The sequence below is a fragment of the Triturus cristatus genome, chromosome 10 (genome assembly GCF_964204655.1).
Source record: "Triturus cristatus chromosome 10, aTriCri1.1, whole genome shotgun sequence".
NCBI lineage: Eukaryota > Metazoa > Chordata > Amphibia > Caudata > Salamandridae > Triturus > Triturus cristatus.
In genome coordinates, this window is record NC_140593.1 from 1,186,450,173 (window position 1) to 1,186,477,990 (window position 27,818).

The 27,818-nt window shown below is 43.0% G+C and overlaps 1 pseudogene across 1 annotated transcript; it reads right to left on the reverse strand.

Annotated features, from left to right (window-relative positions):
* On the reverse strand, positions 1–27,251 carry LOC146796991 (uncharacterized; annotated as a pseudogene). The gene is made up of 3 exons (XR_014969671.1): positions 27,126–27,251; positions 17,753–18,469; positions 1–4,941 (listed from the first exon to the last, which is right to left on the reverse strand). The product of XR_014969671.1 is annotated as an uncharacterized LOC146796991 (transcript).
* Positions 27,252–27,818: the final 567 nt, after the last annotated feature.

Here is a 27,818-nt window from a genome sequence, read left to right on the forward strand (position 1 = left end):
GGCATTTTAGGAACTTACATTATTTAATTTACATACATCGTACATCTGTATGCAATTATTACAACTACTAGTACAGTCTGTTTACATTGTTAAACAACATTGCAGTAGGCACGTATCGCAGTTGCCCAACTATTCCGAGCCCACCCCCTCCCATCCTCATATAACCCACAACTTTTCAGCGTCACCTTCCCTTTTAAATGCCCTATGTCCGTTTAGGTGTTGTCATTCACTATATTGATTCCTTAATGTCTAATGAGGTACAATGCATCATTGTCCGTCCTGTGGGGGATTGCGTATAGGGGATGATATTGCCGGAGTTTGTACGTCCTTTATATCTGCCAGCATGGTCGCTCAAGCCCGCAAATCGTCCTCCAGTTTCTTTTCACATCTCACTCTCTTCATTCTTATCGCTTCCATCGCTGCCCATTTATTCAAATCTTTCAACCACAAATCAATCTTCGGGGGGGTAGTGCCCATCCAAGAAATAGCAATTCGCTATTTAGCTAAGCTAAGCTAAGCCAAACATTACAAACTTCCTACTTAGTTTCTTTTGGTTTGGAGCAAGATGGAGACCCAGCAGCACCTCCCGTATACCTTTGGGCACGGACCATTCCATTGCCTCCTTTATTTTTCCCAATATTGAAGTCAAATACTGAGACAGCATCAGGCATGTCCAAACCCTATGCATAAAATCCGAGTCAGCAGCCCCACATCTAGGGCAGCTATCAGATCTGGTTGGAAAGATTCTGTTAAGTGTTTTCACTTTAAAAGATTGGTTTTTTTTTAAACAAAAGGTTTGGTGGTTTTCCATCAAAACCAATGGTTGCCATTCACCAAACATTTTTTTACCTTCAAAAGAACCACCATCATTGTGATTCCTCTGTATGTACAGAGATTGGGCTGGCAGTAAAATGAGGCCCTTGGTGGTTTGAGGAGAGGGGGTGATTGTTTTGCTGCCCGGACGGGTAACACATTACAGTTGTTTTGGAGATAGGCTGAAAGAAGACAGGCCTCATGACTACATGAAGCAAACTAAAAAAAAAGCACATAAAGAAATGGATATGGCTACCACATAGAAAATTATCCCAGAAAAGATGTCAAATCATCTGACACAAAAAATTGATTTGATTGACAAACAAGAAGGGGATTAAACAGTACAGCAGCAAGTACAGAATAGTAAACATCTGTGACAGCAGTATAGGGAAGCCAAGAAGAAATATTCAATATGGCAGAACCCAAGGGCAAGAAGAGAAAATGGCTGAGTCTCATACATGTTGTAAAAGAACACCAGAAAAAAGCTGTCTCAAAGTGTCCATAAAGCTTACAGCCCTGAAGAAGACCTTCAGCGAAACACATACAGGTCTAACACGATGGTTAAAATGTGTCGGCGCTATTAAAGGGACCAAGACCTATCATAAATTGTTTCCTCTGCACATAAAGGGGTGGACTCAGGGAGATGGAATTCAAGACCATACCCTGACACAAATTAATGCTCTGCCCCCTAATGTTATAGGGTCAAGTCGGACTGTGTAGCACTACAGATTAGAGGACTAAAGTTGCAAATGTCCCTCTAATAGAAAAATGTAGGACACCTCACTGTATATATTCAATAAGTCATGTCAAGTAATATTTGTCGTCTTTGATTTGTATAAGTTTTTGTCTATTGTTAGTATGGCTATAATTGTAAATATTATATGTATTATGTTTTTTTGAAAAATTCTTGAAAAAAGCAATGAAAAAAGCTATAACGTAAGAAAGGAAGACTGTTAATTCATTTCATTATGAACTCCCTGAACACCTTCAGTGTAGCGCGATGTATTAAAGTATACGTATTAGCTGAAAGCATCTTAAAATAAGCACTGATTAAGTCAGATATTGGAAGGCACAGCACTTGGGTTTCTTCCATTAAAGGACGTTGTGATCGATGGTCTTGGAGGCACCTGTAGTTGAAAATTCCATTTGAGAAACTCTGCACTCACTCTCATTCAAAGGCTCCTCTTATGTCATCACATGAGAGAGACCTTTTTAGTAAAACTCCACTCACCGTCAATTAGGGGCAGATCCTTGTCAACAGGAAATGTGCACGTTTGGTAAATTTCCCGATTTTCATAATTTGCTAAGATTGCTTGCTTGAAATACCCATTCTTCATGTGTGAAGTTTCAGCACAGTGAGAGATCATTTTAATCGCATTGTGAGATAATTTCATTTTAATCAAACGGAGCTGAGATGGTAAAGACTTCTTGCTCTGTAAACTAACCCTTTACCGGATCTTTCTATGCACAATGGCAATTGTATGAAGAAATTTACTCTCTGAGTTTACCTTTTGCGACATAAATTGTTGCAAAACTCCTGAGTTTTAGACAAAACTGTGTGTTACATTTTGAAACTTTAACCATTTGGATAGTTTTCATTAGAACTTCACAAAGGTTGCAAGAAAAAAACTTTGACTATGCACACCCCTGTTCATAGTCTGGTATCCGAGGATCCCATTCAGCAATTCTGCAAGGATTGAAAGTCCTTTAACCAGCAAATATGGTACCATAATGTCCCAGTCACTTCATCAGAGAAGTGATATCTGCATAACTCATGGGAAATAGCGTTTACAACGCTGTCTCCACAACGCAATGCCATTACAATGTGGTTGTTACAATGACTGCGTTGTTAGTACGCTCTACCATTACATCACAAGTCATTATAATGACTTGCAGTAGGGGGCGCACCGGTACTGGATTTAAAATCCAACACCTTCCCTGCTGTTGCGCAAACTGGAGTAGGAATAGTAAATAATACTATTCCTAAGTTCAGCGTGCCCCCTACTGCAAGCCGTTGTAATGACTTGCCATGTAATGGTATTGCATACTAACAATCTGGTCGTTGTAATGACTGAATTGTAATGGAATGCGATCAAACCGCATGCGTTGTAAGGAGCTATATTCATAACTTATACTTCTTTGATTTCAGCCTCTTAGCATCCCACTTCCAGAATTTCATCAGAGTTTTATTTTGGACAAGATCCTGCATCTCATTTCACAAGCCCAACTTAAATTCTTCCCTTTATTTTAGACCTTCATCCTTAGAATAGATCTGCCTCGCCATTAAAGGTAAACAATACTATACATACTATAATTGTATCATTTTGGGTTCCTATGTTTTTAAAAATAATTTATTGAATTTTTAAAGCGAAACATACACATATGCGTAAGTACAACAATAGGTATCACAGTTCCTGCCAATGACATAAACCAAGAAGCACAATAAATTAGGCTCAATCATACAGTATTACTTGTTTTTTTTTGTTGACATTTTTGTAAAATTTGTAAACGAAACTTATCAACACACCTAGGAGGTATAACAATTGTCGCAGTTCATGACAATGACTTACTAATAAAACTAACTTATTCAATACATTTGGATCAGATTCATTGTATAATTTGTGTTTCCTTGGCCAATAAAAGACACCACTAGTTACTCTTTCTGAAGATAGTGTGATCGTAAACCGTGTCAGCGACAAAGGAGAGTAAACCAACTGAACACACAGAAACCAATGTAAAGTTGCAGTCAATACTCCAACACACACAAGTAATGACATTCAAGTGCAAAGAACAGTGATGAATTGAGTCCTTCTATGCTTTGCTAATGAGGCTCTAAATATTGTCACATTCAACACAAAAAGGATATCACTGGCATAACTGACACCATAATGATGTCCTCCTTAATAACATTGTTAATTATATTAGTGAGTTTTTTTGATACCGACCCACTGCAGAAGAAATAATATCAACATTCGAATTATTAAAGCCCTTGGACAAGAGCAGCAGATAGACCAGACCGTGAGATTGTGGATGTTTACACGGAAATCTATTGTTAAAATGTGTGTTGGTGTAAATGAGGACCAGAGAAGGCTCAGTGAGAAAACACCAGCCAGATAGAGGACAAGTTAAAAGAGCTTTTGGTGTGTGACCTTTTTGATAAATTCCACTTGTTGGCTATCAGTGTTCTCAAAAATTAAACAATAATTGATCCCCTATGTGATGTAAGCAGTGATGGTGGTTTTAAATGCATTACTCATGTTATCTGAAATAAAACATAAGAAACCCACAGCTATTACTACAGAGAGTTCGATCATCTGACTTTTAGGGAGACAGAAATTTTTCATCTGAATTTCAGGTGTCCCACTTTGGGTACGTTCTGGACCCCACTGCCTTTCACATGTGTTAAATCTCTCAGCTCTTGGCATCATGGCTGTGTCCAAGAGACACTTTTTTACAGCAGGCAGGCACTAGGTCTTGACTGAGAACATGACGTTATGAATTACCACTAATATTAATACACCCACCCCTCCAAAGCTCCAAAATTTGCACCATGTTAAAGATGGTGGTCTAAATTTACTAAGGGTTTTAGTAGGTGCTCACAGGATATAAAACAGTGCAAATGAGTTTGGCTATCTACTATACCTCATAAAGTTCCACAGTTATGCTAGCACCCATGCAAACCTTTGTACACTTAGGCCCAAGTTTGTTCTATGAATGTGCTCTAATGGTATCCGTCTTAATTGCTCCTTAACTCTCAGAAGGTACTTTCCATGATAATGAGGCAATGTGTTCATAGATGCATAATGCCCGGGTGCCAGAATAAGACATGATCCATCCTAATCTGGTCCTCTCAGTGGTATCTGGGTAGCCGTGCCATGTACTCGACGATACCTGGATAGCGAAGATATACATTTCAAGAGGGCTTGGTATCTGTGTAAGACAGGAATGTTCTACAACATGTGTTTCTACTCATTTACCCCTGGAGGGTATCGGCTTGGAGAGTGGGTGATGACACCTCAGGCACCAGTTCCTGATTCTTCATGGTTTCATGGTGATGTCGCCTTCCAGTGAGTCTTCATGCGCTTTCTGTCGGCTACAGTCATTTTGCGGTGCCTGTTTCTTCATATGCTAAATACATCAAAAATAAATATTTATACATGAAAAGTCACAAAGACCAACATTCCCAACATCTCACTCTTCGAATATCTATGAGAGACTCAATCATTTTTTTTATGATGGTATTTGCCACAACTCCCACCTACTTATCTGTTTTCGTCATAGGAAGATGTTGAGTACCCCATGACAGGCACTTGCCCATTGGTAAGAAGACCAAACCCTGTCTCTCCACCTACCTTTGCCACAAATGTCAAAGTTTAAAATTATCGCTTTTCATTACCTCTGTAATATAGGTCTAAGTATTGTAAATGTTGCAAAGTCATCTTGTGCCCCGGGCACCAACATTTGTTTTGCTGACTGGTACTGGTGGTAGCTGACTCTGACTGTCCATTGACTGCCTAACCAGGCCAAGGGCCCGTGTTATTTTGAAAACGCAGTGAAAACACACACATATATGAGGGTACGCTATATATTAGGGTACACTTATAATTGGCATGACCTACCCTATGGGTCCCTAGTACATAATAGGGCAGGGGGATTAAAACTACATTTAAGTCCCTAGAATATAATATGGCATGACAGTTTAGAGGCCAGCAGCCCTTTGTGCACTTGCATGTGTGCACTGCTTGGAGCCTGAGGTCATTTCAAAAGTAGCCCTGTGTTCCAGCACCGCTTTTAAATGTAAATTGCGTCCAAACTCGACATTGGTGGTAAGGGCACTGACAAAATGATAAACGACAATATTGTGGCATATTAGGTACCCCCAGGGTCTTCCCTATGTGTCCCAGGGATGGGTGGTCATGTACTTATAAGAAAGGCCCTTATAAACGGGGTTTCATATGCCCTGGGGATAGAGAAATTGCACATTTCACTTCAACCATTGTAGCAAAGGGCTTCCCAAATTAGAATTTTGTGCTAGGAGCACTGTGGGGTGGGGATCCTCACTATGTTTGCATATTCAGAACCCCTAATGTCTCCCCTAGGTGTCCCAGGGGTGGGAGGTCTTGTAGATATAAGCAGTGTCCTTATAAAAGATGTTTTATAAGCCCTGGTGTTGGAGAAATTGTACATTTCATTTTCCGCCTTGTAGATCCCTGGCCACATAGGTTAACATGGCAATAGTTTATTAATGAATAACTATTGCTAGGAAGTCACAAAAATAAATCATTCACTGACTTAGAATGGTATTGATATATCCAACAACATGCTATTGTTGAATTATCCTAAAATATACCTAATAATCATTATAAGACTTTTTTTCTGTAAGCCAAAATGCAGCCTTGCTGTGGTCGCCCCTGATTGGTCAGAGTTAACGGGATTAGAAAGGCTGGTTTGATGAAGTGATAAATGGCTCCCCCAGTGAGAGGCTATCTCTTGTAAGAGAGCTCTGAAACACACGAATACCAGAGCAGGGGGAGGGGTCATAAACCATGGAGTTTCAAAGAGGGACAGGACAGGTAGAGAATACCTGGTCTACCTACCCCCCAGCCCTCTGAACCAGCCAGATGGCAGGCTTAAGACAGGAATTGGCAGATGGTGGGGGAGGAGACCTATGAAAATGATCCATACTGGAGGTTTGTTTAGCTAGTTCTTGTTCCTTTCAACTTTCAATTTTACAAAACACTTCTACAAAAATTCAAGTAAGCATTTAAACAGAACTACATTTACCAGGATGCTAAGTGGTGAACTATGCTGGGAGGTGAAGCAGTGTGCTCCCATACCCCTTCGAGTCTTGTTCCTCTGCTGGAAATTCAGACATACTGAATTTTGGAACAATAGTGCTTTCTGAGAGAAGCTTATACCACACTTTGGAAGAAGTGGTCATGCTCTGGGGTGTTGCCTTGCATCTCGTTGGACAGGAGGGCTATCCTTCTAGACCCCAGATATCGCTTAATAAATATGTGAGAAGTGCAGAGCTTCTCAGATCTGCTGCTTGAAACTAAGAGAAAAACAAGACTTGCCCAACTGGAAACTTGATTTGCATCAACAGGCTCTGCATTCTGACTGACAGTGCGTGCTGCATTATCTGGGTCTAGAGTCCTTTGGATGTACCTTGCTTTAAGAGGAATAAAGAGTGGACTCCCTGCAACCTACAGGTTAACAGAGCTCACTTGGACCATCGTCACCAAGAATCCCCAGCCTTGAGTGATTCCAGTGGATTTGTAAGGGTTTTGTCCAATGTAGTGCTAAAGCTTTAAAAATTCATATCTCCGGTTTCCTACCTTGGATTTTTGTTGCTTTGGTGTCATTTTAAAGATACAAGTATTTCCTATTTTTATACATTGGTGTTGGATTTATATTATGTGTTGTGTCTTAATTATTCACTGAATTGGTGTTTTTAAATACTTTACATACCTGTCCCTGAAGTTAAGCCTGCCTGCTTGCAGCCAACCTACCAAGGGTTGAGCATGGGAAACATTTTCTGAGACCTATTCTGAGCCCTTGACTGTGTTAGTGGCCTTATTGCCAGTGCTAGATGCATATTTACCACTAATAATAACCCACTTTCTAACAGTAATATTTTATTTACAGCAGTAAAATTTAGGACATTTCAGAATTTTGTGTTACAGAAAATTTCGCATTTCATGATTTCGCCTACATTTTTAAGTGTGCATGAACTTCAGGTATACAATCTAGAAAGATACCAGTGAAGGGACATTTTCTGTGTGAACTAGTCCCCTTCCAGTATCCTGTGAGACTGTTTTAAATGATATATTCACTTGAAATCATCACGGAAGATGCTGATAAACCACATTTTGCAATGATAGCATTCTTTTTTGTATTTATGTGAAATTGTCAAGGAATTTCATGAAATTTTAGGCAAAAAAGTTTACTTGAACTTGCACACCTCTAGTTATGACTGGTTTTCATTTTCCACTCACACTATTGCCTGATTAATTGCAAAATAAAACTCCATTGTCTGACCAGCCACATATTTTCACTTCTTCCAACTAAAGTGAAATTATACTTTCCAGGGAACATTATCTGCCAATGAACCGTCTGGGGTAATCTCTGGGTCCATTTCTGAAATTAAATCAGCCTTGAGGCTTTTTGTGGATTTCACAAGGCACGTGTCATAAACGTATTTACACACCTAATTAGAACACGATTGTGTAAACAACTCCTTTTAGGAGTGTAAAGTTACATAATGACTAGACAAAATGACAATTTGCACTTATCTGTACATTTGCTTACATATACTGTTACATCATCATGCTGTGATATTTCATATGAGCATATTTTCTCCGTGGGCTGGTAAGGGGCAATTTCGGATAAGAATACCTGTCTAAGGGGCCGATTACGATGTTATCGAGAAAGCATTCCCATCGAATCGGGTTAGGAATGCTTTCCATAGGACTCATATTTGGGGAGTCCTACCGACCGATTACAATGTGTCTGGATGCTTATGGACTCAGTTCGGTTGGACTCCCACTGACTTCAATGGGAGCCTGTATCCTGAACAAGAACACAGGCTCCCATTGAAAAAATGGGTGGGTGGGGAAAACCTTGCACCCTGTGGTGGAAACCACATTGTGCCTACCACAATGTCCACAGGCCTACGGGTGATAGAGAGCCTGCTGCGGGCCCCCGAAGTCCAAATCCCACAGTGGTTTTGACTCAGACAAACCGATTCATAACGGCTGTCCAAATCATCATCGAACTCGCTTGTTCGGAAACTCTCTTCATTGGGCATCCTGGCATCATACTCAGTCGTCTGGAACGGTGACCTATTCGGCTGGGAAAATAGGTCCCGAATCGGATTCACAGAATCCAAATCCCATTCGGAGCGTTTCCTGACGACATCATAATTGGCCTCTAAGTAGGTGAAAACGCACAAACTAGTGATTCAGTGAATTATCACAATCCTTTAAGAGAGACATTGCCGCTGTGGATAGGGATAGAAGATGGCACTTTGACACCATTATACACATTTGTTGGACATGTTAGGTGACATAACAATTATGGCCTGGATTTAAAGAAATACTCAGGAAGGTTTTGGAACAAGAACTGGAGATGCATTATTCGTTATAACCGAGGGCCTCATACTACCAAAGCAGGGTGTGGAGGCATACTGAAAGTACCAGATACCTCCTGCTACAAGAATATGAATACTGAATAAAGGAATTGAATATCATTTTATAAATGAAGAGAATGGCCAAGTATTTTCAGAAAATGACAGCAAAACATCAAGGGACAATATATAAGAGGTAAAAACATTGTTTAATATATACATATTGGGGTCGATTCCGATCCTGGAATTTTTTTTCCCTTACGACTCGTATCCGTATTTTTTTCCGTACGAATCGTACAAGTCACGCCCGACCCGTGAAGTACGATCCGTACGGGAAAAAGTATATACGGATCTGCCCGATCCGTACGAATCGTAGGGGGAAAATTAGTACGTGACGGACCCGGACACTTCTCCGTACAAATCGTAAAAATGAAGTCCGACCGTACTAGTACGATCCAGGCCGGCGTTACAATTTACAATTCGTACGGAAAACGTCCCGTACACGGGGAATGACTTTGCCCGCCATGAAGCGAAGTTTGTACGCACCGTACCACCAGCGCGAATGTATGTTGCATACCCCCAGCGTGTAGGTGCGCACCGTACCCCCAGTGCGAATGTACGGTGCGTACCCCCAGCACGTAGGTACGCACCGTACCCATGCATTCATGAGTGGGTACGGTCCGTACCACTGTTGTCATGGCGCCGTAGGGGTATGTGTGATACGCACCGTACCCACGCATGTTGTTCTCACCTTCTGCGGCGTGTGCGTTGGGTGCGGTGCACCAGGTCGTAGGCCAAGAGGACCGGGAAGACACGTACGATGGGGTTCATGGCTGTACATTGCGTACCGGGGCTCCGTGGCATTGCCGTTTGCATCAGACTCTGCTTTTCCGGCCGTGTTTGGCTCCCGTAAACAAAGAGCCGTACTGAGTGACGTTGGTACGAATCGTACTTGCTGGGCCCGAAAACGCTGGTGAAATACGTACGGACGTCGCGTACTTCCGGATCGGAATCGTGGGTATTTTTTTGCTGTACGGTCTTTTGTACGATTCGTACAGGAAAAGGCTTTCTGTATGAATCGTACTTCCTAGGTTCTGAAATGAGTTTACCTGGTACGTGTCGTACGGAGAAAATGCTCCGTACGACTATTCATAGGGCCTTTTTACAGGATCGGAATCGACCCCATAATATCCTTTTTTTAAATTCCATTTGATATTTTATTGTTTACTGTGGTATTGTTTAATTAAATATTATTTAATGTAATATGCATATATATCTATATCTTTGTTATTATATTATTTTGCGTATTACATTATTATAATAATTGCTTACTTTTTTTTAGCAACATTTGTACGTTTTAATTAGGCCGGGGCAAAATTTAAATATGCCGTTTTAATTGGTGTAATTTTGGTATTTCACTTAACATAATGCCAAGATTTCCAGAATAATGCCATTACCCTACATTGCATAATTTATGGTGGAAATTTTAACATGAGATGTACTATTCAGGTAATTTCGGAGCGCAAAACTACAAGTCCAAATGCAAGGGGCAGTGTTTTGAATGCAAGTGACTGGAAATGCACTCAAAGTTAGATTCCAAAGTAGAAGTCGTATCTGAACAGACCATTCGTGCAATTTGCAACATGAATTTCTCATATTTGTGCATATTTTCACGTAATTGTGTGGTACCTTCAAATAATTATACAACAGTAAATTACATGAGTTTTGCAGACCCCTTACTTCATTAGTATTTTAAAGTTAATATTTTATTTATAATGTATTTACATTTTTGTTTTTGTTGGTGTTTTTTGGGTTGTTGGGAGGGATCTACATTTGTTTTACATGTATTTATTCCGTTTTATAATTGTTTGCATGATTGCATTTTATTTATTGTGCTACATTTATTTTATTTATTTATAATTCATATATTTTTTGATTTTGAGTATGTTTTAATATTTGAATGTTGTTGAGTATTTGAAAGCTTGTTTTATACAAAAAAATGATTAGTAACTGGAATGGCATATCTTACATATCTAACCTCTCCAAAGTCCGCTTTACCGACGTTTACTTAAATTGAAGTTCAAACAGTAAATCTGACTTCTATGAAGTCTGTGTTAAGTTTTAACGGGGTGACCCACGTAAAACTACCAGACCTGGGTCTGTTAAGCAGTACAGTGAAATATCTGGACGTGGTAGAAAATTGTAATATAGTTTGATAGCACAAAAGCATTCACCACTCATTTTTTATGTAATGCTCTAGTCACATTTAATTCCAAGTTTTGACAAGCATTAAATGCGAAATTAATTCAAAGCATTTAGATGGCAACACAGTTGCTCCAAAAGATAACAGTGAAATTGTTATTTACAATGCTCTCGAAGTGGATAAAGAAGAGGGTGTGGGGTAGGAGGTGGTGAGTCAGTGAGTGAAGGACAGGAAAAAGGTATGGTGACATATGTACATCATTTACACATGAAATGGAACCTTTCCAGCCTAACATAGGTCAACTGTTCCTGTGTCTCGACATAGCTCAATTATACATGTTAATCGTCACATTTAGTCCATTGAACTTGTAGGAGAGGTGGTAAGTAGTCTACGTTTCAGACGCGGATGAGATTTTGATTGGATTCATTCCCCATGTGAGAGATTGATGACCTAGCACTACAGCACAAACTTACCGAAATTGCAACATACTTTTGAAGTGCCTTACGGGCAATGAAGGAATAGCGAGCAACATGAATTTGCTTGCGCAGAAAGTATGCCCTTCCAATGATTAAGGCTGATTTAGCAGCTGAAACGCGTCTGGAGAAGATCAAAGACTGACGCCCATTTCAACTAATAAAAACACACGTTTTCGGAGTCGGGCGTCGGCTTTTTTTTTCCTTTGGTGTTGCCACAGCAGGATGCTCTGAACCTGTGTTGCCGATGCCGCCCTGCCAGGGTTGGAGGCCCCCCGTATCAGAGGAATTTGGTTGGATATATATATATATATATATAATTCACTTAAAAAGCCATAGGTTTCACACATGTTATAGTTAGGTGGACAATTCCCCCGGTATAGTTAGTTCAGATAACTATAACTCGCGCGCCCGCAACCCACTGCTCATGACGTCACATATTACATCACTCATGACATGGTCAGTGGCATCACTCATGACATCACTGATGACATCATCCTTGTGATAGAGTGGCGGTCGCGCGAGTTATAGTTATCTGAACTAACTATAACGGGGGAATTTCATTGGTTTTTTACGAGTGAAGTGTCCACCTAACTATAACATGTGTGAAACCTATGGTTTTTTAAGTGAGTTTGCAAGGTTTTTTAAATGCTAATTCCTAACTATAACGTGTGTGAAACCTATGGTTTTTTAAGTGAATTTGTACGGTTTTTTAAATGCTAATTTTTTTTTTTAATGGTTTTTCACCATGCGTTAAAAAAAAACAAAAAAGGTTTTTCACCCTTCGGGGTCCTTTAGGGACCCCCTGACAAAGGCTAAGGGGTCAGGAACGCTCTACCCTGCCCCCTTTTCAAGTTCGCCACCTCTATTTTTCACTCTCGCACCCACAACAAACAAAATGGCGGCCGACACTTCCTGATTTCGACCGATTCGAACGTTGACTGACATGTAACAACCAATCAGAATTACGCTCGCGCACGTTAGGGTGCGCGCACGGTGCGCGCACGGTGCGCGGCTATAGATATTTATGTGATTTAACTGCAATTTTCTCAGGAACTACTGAACAGATTGACACCATATATGCAAAAGGCACATCCCTGACCTGAGGACTACCTCTCTGCCAAATTTCAAGTAATTCTGTTCTGTCGTTCGGGCTGTACCTTCGACTAAAGGTCCTATGGAAAAATGCATGGGGAAAACGCGTTTTGGGACCCCCCTTTATTCTCGGCCCCCGCTTGACGAATCACCCCGAGACTTTCAGGGTAGGAGCTCCATTAGTTTTGAAAATTTTGCGAGGATTCGTCACCCGGCGCCAAAGTTATTCAAAATAGAATTTTCAGATTTCCTATCGAAACACGGTCCTAACTATAACTATCTACTGGCGACCGCCAGTAGATAATATATATATATAAATATTTATATTTACGAAAATCATTAGAAAAGGAAGATGACTCCTTGTGCAATTAAACTTGTAGTTTGTAAGTGGTGCCGGTTAAAAGAATGCCGGAAATACTGCCTCGCCATTGGTGAACAAGGCTGGGATCAGCTGAAACGCGTCCAATGGCGGCTTGAAAAATAAATCAAGTTTAATCGCACATGGCTTCGTCTTCCTTTTCTAAGGACTTTCGTAATTAATTGGATTTTGCAGCAAAGATCCCATTTGACAACGCACCCTTCGGTCTGGAGACAGCGTGCAAGTGAACAAATGATTCAAGGTGATATATGTATATACACACACACACACACACACATATCTATAAAACATTTTTTATATATTTGATTTGCATTACTAATTAAACTATATTTTAAAATATTATTTTGTATTTCACATTTTAATTAAATAACATATACTGGTAAATAGATATTGGTAAATAAATGAATATATATATATTATCTACTGGCGGTCGCCAGTAGATAGTTATAGTTAGGACCGTGTTTCCATAGGAAATCTGAAAATTCTATTTTGAATAACTTTGGCGCCAGTTGACGAATGCTTGCAAAATTTTCAAAACTAATGGGGCGCTCCGCTCAGCTCCTACCCTGAAAGTCTCGGGGTGATTCGTCAAGCGGGGGCCGAGAAAAAAGGGGGTCCCAAAACGCGTTTTCCCCATGCATTTTCGCTTAGGACCTTTAGTCGAAGGTACAGCCTGAACGGCTGAACAGAATTACTTGAAATTTGGCAGAGAGGTAGTCCTCAGGTCAGGCATGTACCTTTTGCATATATTGAGCCAATCTGTTTAGTAGTTCCTGAGAAAGTTGCAGTTAAAAGTACATAAATATCTATAGGCGCGCACCGTGCGCGCACCGTGCGCGCACCCTAACGTGCGCGAGCGTAATTCTGATTGGTGGTTACATGTCAGTCAAAGTTCGAATCAGTCGAAATCAGGAAATGTCGGCCGCCATTTTGTTTGTTTTGGGTGCAACAGTGAAAAAGAGAGGTGGCGAACGTATAAAGGGGGCAGGGTAGAGAGTTCCTGACCCCATAGCCTTTGTCAGGGGGTCTCTGAAGGACCCCGAAGGGTGAAAAAAGATTATTTTTTTCTTTTTTTTAAATCGCGGGGTATGCGCACCGTGCGCGCACCGTGCGCGCAGGGTGAAGAACTTTAAAAAAAAATATATAATGATACATACATAACTTAGCATTTAAAAAACCTTACAAATTCACTTAAAAAACCATAGGTTTCACACACGTTATAGTTAGGAATTAGCATTTAAAAAACCTTGCAAATTCACTTTAAAAACCATAGGTTTCACACATGTTTTAGTTAGGTGGACATTTCACTCGTAAAAAACCAATGAAATTCCCCCGTTATAGTTAGTTCAGATAACTATAACTCGCGCGACCGCCACTCTATCACAAGGATGATGTCATCAGTGATGTCATGAGTGATGCCGCTGACCATGTCATGAGTGATGTAATATGTGACATCATGAGAAGAGGATTGCGGGCGCGTGAGTTATAGTTATCTGAACTAACTATAACGGGGGAATTTCATTGGTTTTTTACGAGTGAAATGTCCACCTAACTATAACATGTGTGAAACCTATGGTTTTTTTAAGTGAATATATATATACACACATATATATACATGTATATACATATATATATTGATATACGTATATATACGTATACATACATATATATAAATATAGATACATTCAGGGCACAATGATGAATTTCTGCAGTGATTTCTTATTCGAAATGTATTGAGGATATGGTAGAATATTGTATTCAATAATTTTTGCCACTGCTTGACAATTTTGAAAGCGGTCGGTGTACAATTTTGTTGTATTTCAATTGATTGATGAACCACAATGGTTTACCATGGATTGAAATGTTTTTTAGGGTGAGAATCATGTCTATGTTCCTTTTTGATTGAGTATTTAACATGTAATCATCAACGTTCTAAGATGGCCACCGCATTGAACTGTCTCTGCCTGTAAGCCAAATGGCTCCAGTCCTTCTTTGATTTTTTTGTATTCGATTTTGTTAATTTGGATGAACTGTTAAGCAATGAAATGAAGAAAGGTTAAAAAATTGATCGACACTGGGGGTCACTGACATTGAGAAAGGCCAGGTGGCCGGAACGCCTGTGTCAGTTTTATTGTGGTTGCACCGGTACATTAAATACATTTATAATTAATCTACTAGCACGAGAGTGCCCAGTTTGGTCTTTTATACGGTTTCGTTGACATATATATCCATTTGTACATAAATACACACATACATAAAGGGGGCCTCGAAACGGGTCTCTATTGGGCACAGTTTTGTGCCCTGGCACAGGCGGTCCATTTTTTTCCAGACTGCAGTGACAGCAGGCACATCGATGTGCGATGCTCACAGTGCTCACTTCTCACTAGTGGAGAAGTTACGGCATGATGTCATGCCAGGTGAGTGTTGTAGGGGAATGGAAATGCTTTAAAGAGAGTCATTTTCTCTCTGGATTTCCCTTCTATTTTTGAAACGCAGGAGCAGCAACATCGTTGTGGTATCACCAGGGCTTTAAGGTGAACCTTTTTCAATATTATATACAAGCCATAGTTGCTGCTTTTTTATCCTATGCAACTAACAACCATTGACAAAGCCAATAGTGCCGGCTTGTTGTAGGTATGATGGTACTTTTTGTATCATATATCTGGATCAGGCGCGCAACACCCATTGGACTCACAGGGCTTCAGCCCCCCCCGTCGTGTGTGGCAGCCCGGGATGAGACAGCTTCCCGGCGCGCACACAGCCGCACCCGAGCACTTCACAGGTCTTTAAAAGACCATTTGCATGTTGATGAGGCCTCGATGTTGTTTCACCCCTTCTAAGAGCCCTTGCAGCTCCACTCTGCCTATGGCTTAAAAGATTCAGCACCCCCCGAAACTTTTTCTTAGCCCCCCCCCCCCCAAAATTTGGCTCTAGTTGCGCCTCTGATCTGGATGCAATGACAGAAACAGCAAAATACAAGTCGGGCTGCACACTGTGGGAAGCACAGATTTTTAGGTTCTGTTTTTTTTAGCAACGCCCTTAGTTACATTGGCCACCCCCCTTTGAGAGACCCCCAGTTTTTTCATCCCAATTAAAGCCCTGCCCTCACCAATACATTACACCAGCACAAAGCTGGTGAAATGTCTGGATTGGAAACAGGCCATACATCAGGACTTACTGTGGTGATCTTGTGGGAAACTTTGATTTCTGTGGTTATTCCCCATTTGCCAGGAGACAACTCGCCCACAAACTAGAAAACAACAGTATTCTCACACCTGAGAATATCCAACCCCCATGCTTGATAAATCAAGGAAAGAGATGTGAATCAGCATTGCACATTTCAGCACATCACTGCCACTGATTCACTTTTCTATTTGAAAACATTGCTGATTCTCGTCACTGGGCTCCATGCTCCACATTTTTGTGTTTAGTTTTCTTCTTACTTGCAGCTGTTCATCTCCGATTCTGTTCCGATTCTGCACCCAGTCTTTGTGAGGGGTGCAAAAGCATCAATAATATTGATATGTACCACGGACGATGGCCACTGCTGGTACACTGCCATAGTGGCAGTGCACTGATAAAGCGAGGGAATGATCCTTTCCAGGTCTTCCATCTTAAATCTATTTTATTTTGCGCCATAACCAGTCAAACTGTGTTTTAAAATCAAGCGATGCTATATTTTCCCGATATGATTGATGCCATACACCTATTTTACCAAACCATCTTGCTGAATACCCACAATTGTTTCAGAACAGACTCTCAAAGGTATCATGTTATGGAAATGGTATCCTCCTTAAGACATACCTTTGTATGTGCGCTGACCTATGAACTTCCACCCTTGGGAATGCTGAATTCAGCATTGTTATGCAGCACATAAAATCAAGGGGGCTTATTTACAAGCCCCTTGCGCCACTTTTGCGTCATTTTTAACATGGGAAAAGTGACGCAAAAGTGGCGCAAGGGGCTTGTAAATAAGCCCCAAGGTGGATAGGAGGGGGGAAGTTGCAGAGCAGAGGGCGCACCCTGATTTCGTAGTGGGGATGCCAGAGGTTGAGTCGCTTGGGGCCATTGTAGAATGGTGGACTTCAGATTTAAGTGAAAAGGATGTGTTTTTGATGTAATGCCAAGTGAGTTGAATGACAATAGGGGCTGCAGACGTAGAAGTTCCATAAACATGTCAGATTATGGACATTTGGTGGTGGATTTGAGGAGAATTGACATATCTTGTTGGAGTTGTGTGGAAAGAGGTGGTATGAGCTGGTGAGTAAAGGTCTGAAAGACTGGAAGGCAAGGAGGTTGATGAATGCGACCAAGAGGTTGGGGGGGTACGGTGCAGGTAAGATAGTGTTCCCTACAGTAACAGCGACAGAAACATACTTTTTGAAGATGAAATAAACCCAACTGCAGTTGGATTTTGTTGGTCATTTAAGTGCAGTTGGAAGGAGTTTGCCAGAGTCGCAAAACCAGTCAGGCAGTAACTGACCCTTCAAGAGGTACAGTTGTTGCCGTGGCCGAAGGTCTCAAAAGATTGCATTTCTTGCACTAGCTAGTGGAATGCAGGATGTGAAACAACACACACATCAAGCAGGGATGTATCACTTTTCCAATAGTTTAAGTTGAATAAGGCATTGCAGAATACAATATGGCATTCTTCTCCATACCTGCTCCTGGCCCACGTTCAGAAGCACCGCAATCTCCGCTTGAGTTGAGGTAGCGCGTATTCCATCTTTCATGGTGATTAGGAGCCTCTCATAGGATGGAGTGAGGACATTCTGGAGTGGTGATACTGAGATGTTTGGCAGAGAGACACAGTGACATGTATGAAAGACCAGCAGGCTATTGTCTGCAGGGAACTGAGCTGACGGTTTCTCCATGGAAGCGATGAGGAACTCCCTAGGCATGTAGATGCACAAAGTTTGGTAGTGAGTGAGTCACTGAGGCCAGCATACTCTTCTATGAAGCAGCTGAAGGGCTTCCCTCTCATCACCTGCTGCGAACAGGAGAGCAGACTGAACAAAGCATGGAAGTCTTGGGTTCTCCAGCATCCTCCATTCACGGTTGGCCGGGGTGAGCTTCTTAGTAAATGAAGTAATCCATTGGGATCTCGTGTGGGGCATGCTCTCTGGTTGGCTGCTTCCCAGGTGGGGATCCAGTCTATCTGCTCTTAGAATCAGTGTGAAGTGGTCATATTTTTCACGATTAAAAAGTCATCATCGTCGATGATTGGAACGTACTGGTAATGATTCACTGCATTGCTCCTCGTGTTGGAGGTGTAAACAACAGCGCAAACGATGGCCGCAATGACAGCTACCAACAAAAGGGAGAAGCCCACTATAGCCGCAATTTGGTACTTCGGATTCATGGAAGCGCTCGTGAACCTGTGGATACATGAAAGTTGGTAATGATTATTCTTTCATGCAATTGATACATTAAATGCAAGTTTATAATAGAGGTCATATTATATTGCAACCATTGTCCCTCCCCCTCTCCCTCCCCATCCTTACAGCAGACTGTGAAAGCTTAAGATTATTTGTGTTTGGCAGAAGAAACCGATACAGGGTGTATAGAATTCCAACAAATTTGCTAAGCCAACTGGTAGCACAATACTTTACGGTCATCATGGTTTGTAAATATTTTCTGAATCCCAAAAGGATACTTTGCTTGTTAATGGGTGTAGGAAGCTGGGTTTCTGTTGCAGTAACCCCCCCATCCCCACTTTTTGTCAGATTTCTGATGCACCATGGCTTGATGTGCCCTGGGTCCCTGCCAATCAGGTTCCCAGGGCCTGTGTTCCTTCCCAAAGCTGTAACTTTGTACACCCGATTGGCACCTCTCTGGCCACATGTAAGCCCCTTGTAAAAGGTACCATGGGTACCAAGGCCACTGTAACCAGGGAAGGCCTCTAATGGCTGCAGCACATATTGTGCCACCCTTAGAGGTCCTGTACCTTAATACACATACATACTGCAATTGCAGGCTGCATGTTTTGGTGCAGAAAAAAGTGAAGAGTCAACATGCCTGCTACCCACTGCCTATGATATAGGTAAGATACCCCTCTAACTGGGTGCACTATACCACTGGTGAGGGTACAGTTTCATGAGCATTGTACACTCCCCTACAGTGTCTAAGTCCATTCATAGACATTGTAAGTGCCGTAAAGTCATAAAAGAGTATATGGTCTGCGAGTTTGTCATTATGAACTCCACAGCACCATTACTGAATTCTGGGATGTTTGGTATCAAATTTCTCAGCATCATTGACCAACGCTGATGCCAGTGTGAGATTTATTATACAATGCACTCAGAGGGCATCTTAGAGATGCCCCCTGAAAAACAACTAGCCTCTGGTGGGTTCCCTGACTGGTACACACCAGCCTGCCACCACGGGTTTGAGTGGCCCACCGGTCCCAGCAAGGTCCCTCAACACTCCAGAGTCTGAGTCTACCGTGGGTTGACCCCTCCAGGACTCCCCGACATCACCTGCAGTTTCTGCACGGAGACCCCCCAACCGCAAGTGGCCCAGTAAGGTGAAATCCGACCTCAAAAGGCACCCCTGCACGCAGCTGCCCTGCGCCCTGGAGAAGAGAACCTGAGGTGCACCTACATCCCCAAGCCCTCCAACTTACCGGCCCAGCTTTTGGTTCCTCCAAGAAGACTTCCTGGACCGAGCCTGCATCAAAAATCCAAAACCGGCAATCCCCGTCGAAAACAACAGGTCACCCAATTTAAAAATAGCACCCTGCACCTGGCCGCCCTTGAGCCGCTGTGGGTGCTTTGCTCCCACAACTTTGTGGCCTGCTGATGAGCAGCCACCAACCGGAGACTCCCTATCCCCCATTGGATAGCATTGGGCCTCAGTACTCTGCACCCGGCTGCCCTAGTGCTGCTGAGGGTGCATTGAGAGTGCACCTTTGACCCTGGGGGAACCCTTGTTCTAACCCTAGAAACACAACTCCCAAACCTAAGTACTTACCGTTAAACCAATAACCTGGTTTTCTCCCATAGGACTGTATTGACTGCTTTCTTGTGAAAATTGTTCTAAGTGTGGAGTTGGATTGCATAAAACCTTAAGAAACTGCATATTTATAAAAACGTATTTACTTATATCTAGGAAATGTCCCAGTATGATATCTAGGCATATCACACTGAGTAGAGAAAGTAGTTTAAAAATAAATCTTACATATAACGTGCACAGTAATCTGAAAAGTCATTCCAACTGTTTTATGAACAAATTACTTACCGGTAATCAATCCACTTGCATTCAACTACATTCAAATTGTATTTAACTGCATTATTCTAGGTAAGTATTATTGGACTTTCCTGTACCAGGCCTGGATTGCTTCTAGAAAAATAGAAACAACGAAATAATATTTTTATACAGAAAAATTGGTCTGAGTTCAGTCTTTGAGTGTGTGACATCATTTATTGCCTGAGTGTTTACAATAAATGCTTAACACTACCCTCTGATAAAGCCTTTCTGCTCGCCCACACTACCATAAATAGAGAGTAAGGTATTATCTACTTTACCTCTGCACATCATACCTTACTTTGGTATAGTATATACAGAGGCAGCTTCCTACAGTGGGCTTGTATTGAGGCAGTATGTACATTCTGACTATGCAAAATGCACCTAAATACCCCCAAAAATTGTAAATTGTTTTTGAATTTTGAACCCTCTTTCCTAACTTGTGAATGGAAAAAATGTGACTGAGTTGAACTAGATGATTCGATGGAGGAGCAGTGATGTCATCTTACCCCATCTTCAAAATACGAGTGGCCAGGAAGAGATCAAGAGAAGCAATTCAAAGGAGGGAGATATCCACGAAGGAAGCCGAGCACACAGGAAGGTTTCTCACAGAAAGGAGCATAGGATACAGGATCTTATGTACCATTACATCTCACATACCAGGAATGTGCAATATGCACACTGACTTTAAAGAATGGGAATGCAATTTGTGACGCAACCTATGTACTAATAATGTTAGGTTGTAACACTCACTGTACATCACAAGGGGCCACAAAACGACCCGCAAGATGAAAATTAATTTGGCAATTTGCATTTCGAAACCCACTGCGATTGGCTGTAAATACTTGGATGGAGGCTGCAAGGGACCGCAGACCTTAGCCCATGCATTTTCATTTCAAGGGGGAAACAGCCCTTGTCCATTAAAGGGACCAGTGTTATCTTTTTCAAAATAACAGTTTCCCATTGGTGCGACATCGCGGCTAGCAGGCAGTGGCTCTCTGGACCAATGTCTGCTCCCCCAGAGGCCAGCCTCTCCATTCCCAAAGGGGAAAAATGTCCCCCTGGATCATCTCCCCAAGTTGCGAATCATTTGATAACTTTATTTCGGTCAGAGACCATAAAAGCACAGATAAAAATACATACAAGAATACACATTTCATTAAAACAATAAATAAGGACAAGTTAATACAATATTTAAGAATGAATTAAACTGATTGTTATCAAAGAAGACAGAATTAGTAAATAAAAGGTGAGAATATTTACAGAAAACTTTTCCTTCTTCGCCATGAGCCATATAAAAAACGGGACACAGCAAAAACAATGGGGGGGTGAGTGTCATATGTTAAGACCCTGCAAGCCTGCATGCAGTGTCTGAACCCAAGATTCCTACAAAGGGGAATGAGCCACTTTTTCCTTATTGGTTGATACGCAGGGCAGAAAAACATAACGTGACATACATCTTCTTGTTTGTATTTACAAGCCGGACAGGCAGTATTTTCTAGGTTTGCCCATTTGTGGGTGAATGCCCTGAGCGGTAAGCTACCATGCCTCAGCTGCAAGTAGAGCTTCCTTGCGAGAGGTGGATAGATTACATCTAGGAAGACTTCTGCTCGCATTTCGGCTTTTATTAGGAGGAACTCTTTAGTAAGTTTCCCCAGAGAGCTTGAACCATGTAGGGCAAGTAATTTCTGTTGCCTTATCTGACCTGTGAGTTCCGATTTAGATGTCCTTATACAGGACACCTCCGGGGATTCCCAAAGCTCGGTCCTGCCGATCTTTATGCTAAGATTCTTAATGTGGGATAACCATGCGATGTTCTTATTTTTTATTAGAGCCCAGACCTCTATGGATTCCTCTCTGTATGGTGCCAATTCTGGCACCGACCAGAGTCTTTTCCAATAGAGCATGGGCCGCAGAGTTGCTAAATCTTCAATTGGTTCTAACCCCAGGTCAAATCGTAAAGGGATAAGCGGTGTGCTTATTGGCAAACCCACAAGACTTCTCATAAAACCCTGCTCAGCCATAGTTAGCTTGGAAATGTTTTTGTGACCCCAGAGTTCGGCTCCATACAATGAAGCAGTTCTAGCTTGCAGTCGGTATATTTCTACGGCCGGTGCTGCTGGTTTAAAGACCGAGGCTCGCTGGACCTTACTAATCCCTCCCACTATTTGGGACAACCTAAGCCTTGATTTCGAGATTTGTGGGCCCCAATCAAAGTTCTCTGTCAGAGTAATCCCAAGATAGACAAAAGTCCTGACTCTCTCGACGGGAGAGCCATTAAGGGTGGGATTTGGGCGAGTCTGCTTTGGGGGATTAAAAATCATGAACTTGGTCTTATCCAAGTTGATCTCCAAGCCTCGGGCAATACAAAATGCGAGAAAAGCATCCAAAATACGCTGAATGCCCGATGATGTTTTGGATAACAACAAGGTGTCATCTGCAAACATCAGAGCGGGCACTCTTCCAGTAGCCAACCTAGGGGCATCGTTATCAGTTATGTCAGCTAGATGGTCCACAAGACCGTTAATGTAGAGACTGAACAATATTGGAGCCAAGACACACCCTTGGCGCATGCCCTTCCTGACAGGAAAGCGTGCAGACAAATCGCCATGCCTCCCACACCTAACCCGGGCATAATTACCGTTGTGGAGTCTGGTTAAAATATTCAGTAGATAGGGAGAAAGACCCATATCTGCCAAGACTTTCCACAACTTTCCTCTTGGGACAAGGTCGAAAGCAGCGCGCAGATCAACAAAGATGAGGTAGAGGCTGCCACCCTCCACTCTCACCGTTTTCCAGAATAAGACCTGGAGCCGGAAAATTTGATCTATGGTTGAGATCCCTGATCTAAACCCGGCCTGCAGTGTAGTCAATATTTTCTTTTCTTCTATCCATCCCAAGATTCTATCTAAGATAATTCTGCCCATTAATTTCTGGGAGGTATCTATAAAGCTGATTGGTCTGTAATTTACCGGTTTTAGCGGACAGCCTTTCTTAAATATGGGGACTATCTCCGCACCCAACCAAGTATCTGGTGGGTCAGCCCCCTTAAGGATTGAGTTAAATAATACCACCAAGTACGGGGCCCAAATTTTTGGTTGGGAGCGAAATAAATCCGGGGGCATCTTATCCAAACCGGGTGCTTTATTGTGTAAAAGCCTTACTATTGCAGACTCTACTTCTTTGAGGGTAATGGCCTCGAGCAGTTCTGGGAAAGGAATACCCTCTCCTACCAAGGAATCCTTTTTCCGTCCGCCGCCCAGGGGCCCGAACAATCGGTGCTCCTGTTGGGGCTCAGAGGCGGCAAACGGGAAACAGATCTCAGTAACACCAAGGACAGAGTCGCTCCCTCTCGCTGGTCTATACTCACTGGGTGGGTCAGGATTGGTAGGATCACCCAAGTCCCCATACAGTGCCCCAAAATGCGTTTCCCACACTTGGGGTGCTATATTTGCAGTTGGGGTCAAGGCTCCCCTACTCTCACCAGAGTTCACAAAAGCCCAAAACGCCTTGGGGTCTCTTCGAGACAGGGTTAGCCTGAGTTCCTCCCATCTTTGCTCCTCCCAGTCCTTCTTTCCCCTAGAGATAGCCTTCTTGTATTCTAGGCGGAGTTTCTTAAGGTTAACTCTGTCATCATCTTTTATTCCAGAAAGCAAATCCTTTTTTGCTTTTCTGCAAGAGTCATTGTACCAGGGATGTGTCCTAACCTGCTGAGGTTTTTTCCCCACGGGATTGAACAGATCCACCAACTTGTCAACTAAATGTGTGTGAATCTCAGTGGGATAGCTTGACTTATCTTCACTTGCATCCCCCATATCAGAAAGGAATGGTAATGCTATCTGATATATTTTCGCAAGTTTGGCAGGGGAATTCTGGAAATAGGGCCATTTAACCCTCCTCCTATTGTTAGAAAGCAACACAGGAAGTGATGAGCTATTAGGATTGGGGGAAGGGTTTGTTAGTCCAAAGCTTCCCGGTTTGAGGGTTAAAACGAGGGCATTGTGATCACTGTCTTGTCTAGGGTAAATCGTAAACTCGTGTATCTTATCCCAGTGTCTGGTTTCCATTAACATATAATCGATGATAGAGTTTTGCCCTGGTCTGTTGAACGTTGCCAACCCCGGACGATCGGGTTTCAATCTCCCATTGCAGGCCCTTAAGGACATTGCAAGAGATAAAGATTTAATTTGGAGGACCAGAGGGATCCAAGCTCTGACAGGAGAAATTTGTGGGTCCAAAACATGCCAGAACTGGTCCTCATCATTCAAATCTCCCGTGCCAGGGCTCTCAAGGGGCTCGAATTGGCAATTGAAATCGCCTCCTACTAATAGAGCGGCTGGGGGGTCAAGAGACAATATGAAGTGCTTTAGTATGTCAATGGTGCCAGATTCTTGGCCGTTCTTAACTGGTCTGGAATATACGTTTATTAAGGCAACCCTTGACTTATCTTTTAGTGTTAGGAGTACACATTGGACGTCAAGGGAGTTGGTTGGTATCTGAACTGCCTTAACGCCCAAATGCGACCCCACCCATATTGTGAGACATCCCGAAGGCCTTCCTCTGCCCCTTGAAGTTGCCAGGATATCGAAGGTGGCATAGCCAGTCCTCGGATTCTCCTCCGTAGCCCACGTTTCTTGCATCAGACAGATATCATGCCTGCCTATAAAATTACTCCACTCAGGGATAGATAACTTGCTCTTTATCCTAGCCACATTCCATGACAGAATTTTTATTTTCCCGTCTACTACTCTATTCCTATCCAATAGGTCACCATCTTTTGAATTTGGACAGATTCCTCGTGTTTGGGTGTTGGTTTCTAATAAGGTGTCCCCAGGGTTGACTCCCAATGGCAGATCCACGGGAGGAGAGGCCCCGCCATTATCGATAGTTTCGCTCACTTCCAGTCCGTCCCCAACTATACTCATGGAGTGGGGCGTTGATACATGTTCTGGAGTACTACTCCCACAACTACCCCTATCTGCAGCTATTTGAGTACCCATGGTATTATCTAACTGAGGTACAAGGCTCCGGATCACGACTGGTCAGTCAACCTCCTCCAACACACTAAGGTGCCGATTACGATCCGGTAAAAACCGGGTACGAACCGTCGGTCGGAGCGTGTTCTCCGTCCGACTCATACCCGGTTGTAAAACTTTACAAACATGGAATTACGATTCGCACGGAAACACCATTTCCGTACGAATCGTAAAAAACACCGACCGACGAAAATATGCATACGAATGTGATCCGGGAATGCTGCGACGTGACGTCGGGACGCTTTCAGGCAGCGTTTCACGACCCAGGAAGTACGATTCGAACCGACAGCAGTCCGGACGGCAATATTTACACGGCACCCAAAAAGTGCCGGAAAAGCGAAGTACGGCGCGAAACGACCAGAGTAGGTGGCCCGGTAAGCGCCGTACCCCCCCCAGCCCCTGTATGTATGCGCCGACCCCACCCCCAGCCCCCGTACGTTCGAGTCGACCCAGCCCCCGTACGTTCGAGTCGTACCCCCCCGTGTATGTACGCCCGTGTACGTGTTGAACTGTACGTGTCGAACCCCTCCGTGTATGTACACCCGTGTACGTTCGAGTCGTACCCCCACCCGTGTATGTACACCCGTGTACGTGTCGAACTGTGCGTGTCGAACCCCCCCGTGTATGTACACCCGTGTACGTGTCGAACTGTACGTGTCGAACCCCCCCGTGTATGTACACCCATGTACGTGTCGAACTGTACGTGTCGAACCCCCCGTGTATGTACACCCGTGTACGTTCGAGTCATACCCCCACCCGTGTATGTACACCCGTGTAGGTGTCGAACTGTACGTGTCGAACCCCCCCCGTGTATGTACACCCGTGTACGTTCGAGTCGTACCCCCACCCGTGTATGTACGGTGCGTACCCCCAGCACAGACAAGGTGAAAGGGCAGGAAATACATCGTATTTAAGCGCTACAATGCATTACAGTCCTTTCTCCTTGCGCTAGTGCCTTTTCGGCACCCTAGTGCCAACATAGGCGCGCTTGCACGATGGTGCAAGGGTGCCTCCGTTGCAGTCAGGATTGATTTTGTGCGTGAAGGGGCATCTTCCACTACACGAACAAGCCTAAGAGGTGTTTTCCTATTTCCATGTGTGCTGCAGAATGCAGCACACGTGGAGAAAGCAAAAATCGAGAAGAAATTGCGTTTTTTCCCCTCGTTGTGCCTCACCTCAGAGGGACATATGGATTTGGCACTTCCCCAGGTTTGCGTTCCTGTAAATCTGGGGCAGCATCAAATTCCATGGGTGTTGCATGGGAAAACCCACCGCAACGCATATAAACTGCCTCCCGGGCGCATAGTCAGGCAACGCAGCGATTTGCGCTTTACTGGTGATTTATGAGGCCACTCACAGCCACGCGGGGTGGTGTTGCGTGGCTTTATTAATCTTTCATAAATAAGCCTCTAATTATCTAGGTCATCGCTACACTGGCATGCCCTCCCCCCTTCTATGATAGCAGATTTGCTGCCACATAATATTGCACACTTCTGGTTTAATTTTTCCTGTTTTCAAAAAACCTGTTCCAATAATACACTGACAACAACCGACATTTCCCCAAAGCTGTTCTCCAAATTTCAGAAATAAAGTCCTGTCAACTGTATCCACCGGGAACCACTTGCAGCCATATTTTTCACACAAATTTGCATAGTGTGCATAGATAAATGGACCCACCGAAACTTTATGTCAAGTTTGAAAATTGCTGAAACAAACGTGTCAAGTAATTGTTAAACAGCTGCAGCGCAGATACCTTTCAGGCAGGTGATGAAGAGGTGTTGAGGTGAAGGAGGAGAGGTCTCGGTGTCCCCTGGGTCCTCAGCTCTCCTTCGTCTCGCCTCTCTCCCTCCCAAGTGAACTCAGCCCTGGCACTCCTGCGCTCTAATCTGCAACCGGAGAAAACTCCCTGCCTGCTATCAGAACAGGAAGGAGGCGGGGCTAGAGGAGGGAGAGGGAATGTGGTAAACTGAGGTGTGGCTGTGGAGAGGGAGGCATGGGGTCTGGAAGGGAGAGAAGTAAAGTCAGCAGCAGCACTGTGCTCACCCAGACAACTCCACAATGGTGTGAGCAGGGCACCCCACTACAAGGGTGTGTGTGGACCATCACTGTGTGCACAACAGAGGAATCCATAGGAACCTGTGCTCACAGAATTTGTAAGTCAAGTGGCACATGAATGTAGCCGTTTTTGCTCTTCTCATAGCCTTTTCTCAGTAGTTAATCTCTTGCTGTCTCAGACTGTGATCAAGTTTGAATGAAGTCCTTCATTAGGTTTGGGATTTTGTTTTATTATGTCAGGGTAGGCAGGAGACTGGGAAATATCACATTTCACTTAGAGCATAGTTAAACATTTCACTTGTGGGGTGTTTTGCACCTCTGTGCTATAGCTTTTTGTAAAGAACTGGGTGTTAGGTTCTTGAAGCAAATGTACTTCTTTGGTACATGCACA